Raw genomic sequence first — 8496 nt, forward strand, 5'->3', positions numbered from 1 at the left:
AAAGTGATACAGTATGTCCTACCACAGTTGGGGCCATAATTGCAGCACCTTCTGCAGAAGGCGCAGGTCCAACACTAGACAGCAACACAAGGACGCTGTTTCAAATGCCCCGCAGGAGCAAAGACCCGTGGTGACAACGCCACAGTTATTGGAGACATTAAAAGATCTGGATAAAGAGATATTAAACAGATTGAAGAGATGTTTAGCCTGGAATATTGAGCAGGTGGCTAAAGAAACAATATGGAGGAAAAAATACATAGAAATGTTCTCACTACTAGAGGATCAACAAAAAGGTTACGATGTGTTTAGGGATCCCCAAAAAATCGAACAGACAATATTGGCAAGAAAATCACAGGTCGAACACAAATGGCATAACTGGTTAAAGGCATTTAACATAATTGCAACAGTCATTTTGTAGAAAAAAAACAAATGAAGGTAGGGTGCTATTTGCTTACGTAGATAAAATACAGGGTGTTAGGGAAATGTTTGGCGGTGAAACCTGTCTCACCTACAACGAGCAATTTATGAGGGCAATGGCAGTACACCCAGAAATAGAATGGGATGAGGTACAGAATAGTCTTTACATTCAGGAGGTTCTGAAGACGAAAACCCCATGCTGCGCAGAGAAGAGTACGAGTCATACAAAAGACCCACAGGCGAACAACGGGAACGCATAGATTCATAACCCAGAACAAGAGCCAGCAGCCCTTTCGGAAAAAGCAGCCGTGAGTGGCTAGGTCAAATACCCGCAGCCAGGTTTCAAGCAAACCACAAAACACCAACAGGAGCAACATTAATTGTTAGAAATTTGAGAAAGGTCACTGCTCCTGGGGTAAGGAGAGCAGATGTAAGCATTCTTGCAAAAAAATATGGGGGGGAACACAGCAGCAACGGTTGCACCAGATTACCAAGCAAAGGTCCCAAAAAAGAAGGACAATGAGAGCCCAGGTACACAGGCTAGTGTGTTACAAAAAAAGTGTTAACAAGGGTAGTCAAGGGGAATTAAGAGTTTTTTAAGGCTCCGAAACACCAGGGAGAACACCTATTAGAGTCACACCATTCATGCATGACCATCATAACTCTTAACAGAAACAAAGAAATAAGAGCAAAGCACATCACTGGCACAGACAATAACACTGCGGATGCATTATGTCAATTTCAGTGGAGTACATTTCGTCAAATGAGCCAAGAGACAGACAAATACATGACAGAAGTTCCAAGAGAATGCTTGGAGGTACTGACAGAGAAATGAAGGCAGCATCTATTCTACGCCAACGCCGGGTGGCCGGGGCCCAGATCCATCATCAGCACTTACACACACCTCAGAGACGGGTGGCAGCAGGAGCAAGCCTCCTGCAGACAACACAGACCCGGCAACAGGGTTATTATTGGGTCTCGCAAAGAAGGCATTGGTGAGCAACACCACAGCACCATATAGTAAGTGTCTGAAAATGGTACTAAATGTCACAGGTTTATCACATGTAGAATCAATAACAACAAAGGAGAGTGACACATTTCTGGAATGGGCATACCACCAGGGATAGAAAAAAGAGTGGGCAATAAGTCACTGAACAGCGGTAAACTATTTTGCTATAATTCAAGGAGGGGCTGACCCAACCCGCAGCGTATTAATACCATAAGCACTGAAAGGTTGGGGGAAGTTGGAGGGCCCCCAGAAGGACAAAAGACGCCCTCTAAATTTTGAAAAAGTGGTAACTCAAATAGGTTTGCTAGGCAAAGTGTTCCATATGAACCACAGCTGTTTAGAGCAGCATTGTCCATGGCATATTTTGGGACTTTCAGGCTAAGCAAACGCATCTCCTCAAGTACTAAAGCCAGCAATGGTTTGTGCATATTGGATATTCAGGTAAAACAAGACAGTATTGCAATAGAAGTGCAACTATCCAAGACAGGTTGCAAAAGAGAAATTAATATGTACTGCCTAGAGGACAAAGCAAACTGCCCAGTGTGTATCACCAACCAGTACATAAAGAGCCACCTGCACGCGGTGGGTCGTTTCTTGGTCCACAGAAAAAGCAGCGCTTTAAGTCAATTTCAATTTAAAGCTATGCTCATGAAAACCATTGTAAAAGCAGGTTGGGACAGCAGGGAGTGCAGTACTCACTCCTTCAGAATAGGGGCAGCAACAACCGCCTGGCAAGGGAGGCGGGGGGCCCAAAAAGTCAAAACAATTGGTGGTTGGAAATCGGATTGTTACCAACGTTATATAAAACTAGAATTAATATGATGTTTTTCTCGTAAACAGATCAAGATGCCCCTTTCAAGTCGGCGTGGATAATAGGACACGCATCCATATTCAGGACAAGGAGATGGTTCGGAAGACACCGGCATCCCGAAGCACATTCACATCATGGTGGGAGTACAGGGACATGAAATGGTCTGAGATACACGACCAACTCGCAGATTTAGTCGCTTTTAGGGATCAACCAGAATTTTTTATCATACACCTAGGGGGCAACGATCTGGTGGAACAAGGAAGACAACATTTGCTAGCCGATACGTGCGCATCCTTGGAAGGCATTGCACACAACTGGAAAGAGACCGAGACATTCTACTCAGCAATGCTGCCCAGAAAAGTATGGTTGGGCACAAATTCATACAAGGCTATAGACATAGCAAGGAAAAAGTTCAATAGAGCGGTGGAAACATTCTGCAAAAGTAGAGGAATCCTCTTCATCGAGCCCTGTGCCATTTCATTGGCAAACCTCGAGCTGTTCCACAAGGATGGGACGCATTTATCAGACAAAGGGGTCGACAATTTCCATTCAGAAACGGCAAACCGTCTGGCCCGGGGGCATAATGGAGCTGTTACAGAAGGCTTTGCTTACCTGCAGATGGTACAATCAAGTAAGGGTACATACATTTGTCATTTGCACAGGTGCAGGTAGATATTTGAAATTACAGAGACGACCAGGGGGTACACACAATGCTTGTTCTAGGATTGCTGTCAGTTCTGGGTTAGGTATCGGCATGGCTAGTTGAAAAGTTTGGTTTTGAGCGCTCTGCAGAACATGTGAGGGAAGTCTCCTTTCTGAGCGAAAGTGGTAGGGCGTTCGAGTTCTTTGGAGCCAGGAAGGGAAAGCTAGCACTCCCTGCTTTGGTTCTTTTAATGGTGGGGATTACAAGCTGGTGAGAGTGTTGAGTCCGCTTGAGCCTGTTTGATTTGCTGCATTGAATTCCTTCTGACAGGTAAGGGGGCGCAGAGTGCAAGAGGCACATATGGATGATGGACATGGTCTTGAAGAATATCCGCCCTCTGACTGGGAGCCAGTGGGATGTAGATAAGTAACTTTTGGGGGTAACCTGGACAGCCGATAACCCATCCAGGTGTGGCGGCACGGGCCAGGGACACAACCCTGTACCTCATGCCCAAAAGTCTACATTCATTTAGTATCGTGTGATGTTGTTATACTTTACAAAATACGTTTTCACAATGATGTTATGTGCAATAAAAACCACAGAATTTGATTGCCAAGACTGACACAATGTTTCGGTCATCAGTGGGTAATCATATAATTGGGGAAGAGCCACGGTCTCTTGGCTCCACTGATTAACTTCCCTCACACACTGAACAGGGTCCAGGTGGAGAGCAGCGGCAGAAGGCCCCCCTCTGCCCTTTCACATGGAAAAGGACTCTCACATGTAACAGGAGCAGCAGTGGTGCAAGCTTCCCTCACACACTGAACAGGGTCAAGGTGGAGAGCAGCGGCAGAAGGCCCCCCTCTGCCCTTTCACATGGAACAGGACTCTCACATGCAACAGGAGCAGCAGTGGGGCAGCAGTGGTGCAAGCTTCCCTCACACACTGAACAGGGTCCAGGTGGAGAGCAGCGGCAGATGGCCCCCTCTGCCCTCTCACATGGAACAGGACCAGCAGTGGTGCAAGCTTCCCTCACACACTGGACAGGGTCCAGGCGGAGAGCAGCGGCAGAAGCCCCCCTCTGCCCTCTCACATGGAACAGGAGCAGCAGTGGTGCAAGCTTCCCTCACACACTGAACAGGTTCAAGGCGGAGAGCAGCGGCAGAAGGCCCCACTCTGCCCTCTCACATGGAACAGGAGCAGCAGTGGTGCAAGCTTCCCTCACACACTGAACAGGGTCCAGGTGGAGAGTAGCGGCAGAAGGCCCCCCTCTGCCCTCTCACATGGAACAGGATCAGCAGTGGTGCAAGCTTCCCTCACACACTGAACAGGGTCCAGGTGGAGAGCAGCGGCAGATGGCCCCCCTCTGCCCTTTCACATGGAACAGGAGCAGCAGTGGTGCAAGCTTCCCTCACACACTGAGCAGGGTCCAGGTGGAGAGCAGCGACAGAAGGCCCCCCTCTGCCCTCTCACATGGAACAGCAGCAGTGGTGCAAGCTTCCCTCACACACTGAACAGGGTCCAAGTGGAGAGCAGCGGCAGAAGGCCCCCCTCTGCCCTTTCACATGTAACAGGAGCAGCAGTGGTGCAAGCTTCCCTCACACACTGAACAGGGTCCAGGTGGAGAGCAGCGGCAGAAGGCCCCCCTCTGCCCTTTCACATGGAACAGGAGCAGCAGTGGTGCAAGCTTCCCTCAGACACTGAACAGGGTCCAGGTGGAGAGCAGCGGCAGAAGGCCCCCCTCTGCCCTCTCACATGGAACAGCAGCAGTGGTGCAAGCGTCCCTCACACACTGAACAGGTTCAAGGTGGAGAGCAGCGGCAGATGGCCCCCTCTGCCCTCTCACATGGAACAGGAGCAGCAGTGGTGCAAGCTTCCCTCACACACTGAACAGGGTCAAGGTGGAGAGCAGCGCGGAAGGCCCCCCCCGCCCTCTCACATGGAACAGGAGCAGCAGTGGTGTAAGCTTCCCTCACACACTGAACAGGGTCAAGGTGGAGAGCAGTGGCAGAATGCCCCCCTCTGCCCTCTCACATGGAACAGGAGCAGCAGTGGTGCAAGCTTCCCTCACACACTGAACAGGGTCAAGGTGGAGAGCAGCGCGGAAGGCCCCCCTCTGCCCTCTCACATGGAACAGGACTCTCACATGGAACAGGAGCAGCAGCGGTGCATGCTTCCCTCACACACTGAACATGGTCAAGGTGGAGAGCATCAGCAGAAGGCTCCCCTCTGCCCTCTCACATGGAACAGCAGCAGTGGTGCAAGCTTCCCTCACACACTGAACAGGGTCCAGGTGGAGAGCAGTGGCAGAATGCCCCCCTCTGCCCTCTCACATGGAACAGGAGCAGCAGTGGTGCAAGCTTCCCTCACACACTGAACAGGTTCAAGGTGGAGAGCAGCGGCAGAAGCCCCCCTCTGCCCTCTCACATGGAACAGGAGCAGCAGTGGTGCAAGCTTCCCTCACACACTGGACAGGGTCCAGTCGGAGAGCAGCGGCAGAAGCCCCCCTCTCTGCCCTCTCACATGGAACAGCAGCAGTGGTGCAAGCTTCCCTCACACACTGAACAGGTTCAAGGTGGAGAGCAGCAGCAGAAGGCCCCCCTCTGCCCTTTCACATGGAACAGGAGCAGCAGTGGTGCAAGCTTCCCTCACACACTGAACAGGGTCCAGGTGGAGAGCAGCAGCAGAAGGCCCCCCTCTGCCCTCTCACATGGAACAGGAGCAGCACTGGTGCAAGCTTCCAGGAGCAGCAGTGGTGCAAACTTCCCTCACACACTGACAGGGTCAAGGTGGAGAGCAGCGGCAGAAAGCCCCCCTCTGCCCTTTCACATGGAACAGGACTCTCACATGGAACAGGAGCAGCAGTGGTGCAAGCTTCCAGGCGCAGCAGTGGTGCAAGCTTCCCTCACACACTGAACAGGGTCCAGGTGGAGAGCAGCGGCAGAAGCCCCCCCTCTGCCCTCTCACATGGAACAGGAGCAGCAGTGGTGCAAGCTTCCCTCACACACTGAACAGGGTCCAGGTGGAGAGCAGCGGCAGAAGCCCCCCTCTGCCCTCTCACATGGAACAGGAGCAGCAGTGGTGCAAGCTTCCCTCACACACTGAACAGGGTCCAGGTGGAGAGCAGCGGCAGAAGCCCCCCTCTGCCCTCTCACATGGAACAGGAGCAGCAGTGGTGCAAGCTTCCAGGAGCAGCAGTGGTGCAAGCTTCCCTCACACACTGAACAGGGTCAAGGTGGAGAGCAGCGGCAGAAAGCCCCCCTCTGCCCTTTCACATGGAACAGGACTCTCACATGGAACAGGAGAGGCAGTGGTGCAAGATTCCCTCACACACTGAACAGGGTCCAGGTGGAGAGCAGCGGCAGAAGCCCCCCTCTGCCCTCTCACATGGAACAGGAGCAGCAGTGGTGCAAGCTTCCCTCACACACTGAACAGGGTCAAGGTGGAGAGCATCAGCAGAAGGCTCCCCTCTGCCCTCTCACATGGAACAGCAGCAGTGGTGCAAGCTTCCCTCACACACTGAACAGGGTCCAGGTGGAGAGCAGTGGCAGAATGCCCCCCTCTGCCCTCTCACATGGAACAGGACTCTCACATGCAACAGGAGCAGCAGTGGTGCAAGCTTCCCTCACACACTGAACAGGGTCCCGGTGGAGAGCAGCGGCAGATGGCCCCCCTCTGCCCTCTCACATGGAACAGGAGCAGCAGTGGTGCAAGCTTCCCTCACACACTGAACAGGTTCAAGGTGGAGAGCAGCGGCAGAAGCCCCCCTCTGCCCTCTCACATGGAACAGGAGCAGCAGTGGTGCAAGCTTCCCTCACACACTGGACAGGGTCCAGTCGGAGAGCAGCGGCAGAAGCCCCCCTCTCTGCCCTCTCACATGGAACAGAAGCAGCAGTGGTACAAGCTTCCCTCACACACTGAACAGGTTCCAGGTGGAGAGCAGCGGCAGAAGCTCCCCTCTGCCCTCTCACATGGAACAGGAGCAGCAGTGGTGCAAGCTTCCCTCACACACTGAACAGGGACCAGGTGGAGAGCAGCAGCAGAAGGCCCCCCTCTGCCCTCTCACATGGAACAGGAGCAGCACTGGTGCAAGCTTCCAGGAGCAGCAGTGGTGCAAACTTCCCTCACACACTGACAGGGTCAAGGTGGAGAGCAGCGGCAGAAAGCCCCCCTCTGCCCTTTCACATGGAACAGGACTCTCACATGCAACAGGAGCTGCAGTGGTGCAAGTTTCCCTCACACACTGAACAGGTTCAAGGTGGAGAGCAGCGGTAGAAGCCCCCCCCGCCCTCTCACATCGAACAGGAGCAGCAGTGGTGCAAGCTTCCAGGCGCAGCAGTGGTGCAAGCTTCTCTCACACACTGAACAGGGTCCAGGTGGAGAGCAGCGGCAGAAGCCCCCCTCTGCCCTCTCACATGGAACAGGAGCAGCAGTGGTGTAAGCTTCCCTCACACACTGAACAGGTTCAAGGTGGAGAGCAGCGGCAGAAGCCCCCCTCTGCCCTCTCACATGGAACAGGAGCAGCAGTGGTGCAAGCTTCCCTCACACACTGAACAGGGTCCAGGTGGAGAGCAGCGGCAGAAGCCCCCCTCTGCCCTCTCACATGGAACAGGAGCAGCAGTGGTGCAAGCTTCCCTCACACACTGAACAGGGTCCAGGTGGAGAGCAGCGGCAGAAGCCCCCCTCTGCCCTCTCACATGGAACAGGAGCAGCAGTGGTGCAAGCTTCCAGGAGCAGCAGTGGTGCAAGCTTCCCTCACACACTGAACAGGGTCAAGGTGTCCCCAGCAGAAGCAGTGGACGCCGCCGCCCCACCACCCCCACACCACACACGGAACAGTGGTGCACGCTCCCTGCATGTACGTTTCTGTCACGCTCTCTGTCACGGGCGCGACACACCGTCTCCAGTAGCAGGCGTGAGGTTTTTAGCCGGTCCTGCCAGAACCATGCCCACTGACCGCATGTCCCCAAACTCTGCAATGGTGCCAGCCACCCGTCCCAGAATGTATAGGGAAACGGGCATCCCCAGGAGGTGCCCCCACTTACCTGCACTTCCTTCAGCAGCACGGTTGCGCCTTCGGCCGTCGGCCGCTGCTGGCACCTCCCTGACATCCGAGCATCCGAGCGGCTGTTGTTTTGCACGGTCAGGTGTGCAGGAAGAACACACCTGGTTACCCTGGTGATAAAAGCCCTCCCCAGGCACAGGGCGAAGACGAAGCGCCTAGCGGGAGGCTGGTGGCTCTCCATGGACATGTGTGTCAAGCTGGCACAGGCGACTCCCCTGGAGGGGCGCGGCGGGGAGGGCGAAGGACGCAATTATTCATTAGAATGTTGCATAGCATCAGAAAGGGCACGGCGGCAGAGACTTGCCCCACACCCTGAAAAGGTACAGCCCGTGCTCCCTCAGGCGCTGAGCAAGCGCGGCATGGGCAGCAAAGCTGCAAGCTTCCTTCAGACTAAGAACAGGTGCAGCAACGCTGCAAGCGTCATTCATATAAAGAACAGGTGCAGCATGGGCAGCAACGGTGCAAGCTTCCTTCACGCAACGAACAGGTGCAGCATGGGCAGCAACACTGCAAGCTTCCTTCAGACTAAGAACAGGTGCAGCATGGGCAGC

The 8496-nt window shown here is 53.7% G+C and overlaps 1 protein-coding gene across 1 annotated transcript in view; it reads right to left on the reverse strand.

The window, feature by feature from the left end:
- Positions 1-8191, reverse strand: part of LOC138567400 (monocarboxylate transporter 13-like) — a 391669-nt gene extending 383478 nt beyond the window's left edge. Inside the window, exon 1 of the mRNA XM_069645566.1 lies at positions 7926-8191. The gene's annotated coding sequence lies outside the window, so the exon portion shown is untranslated. The remainder of the gene's footprint in view (positions 1-7925) is intronic.
- Positions 8192-8496: the final 305 nt, after the last annotated feature.

This window comes from Ambystoma mexicanum, chromosome 1p (assembly GCF_040938575.1).
Source record: "Ambystoma mexicanum isolate Mex_15411 chromosome 1p, UKY_AmexF1_1, whole genome shotgun sequence".
NCBI lineage: Eukaryota > Metazoa > Chordata > Amphibia > Caudata > Ambystomatidae > Ambystoma > Ambystoma mexicanum.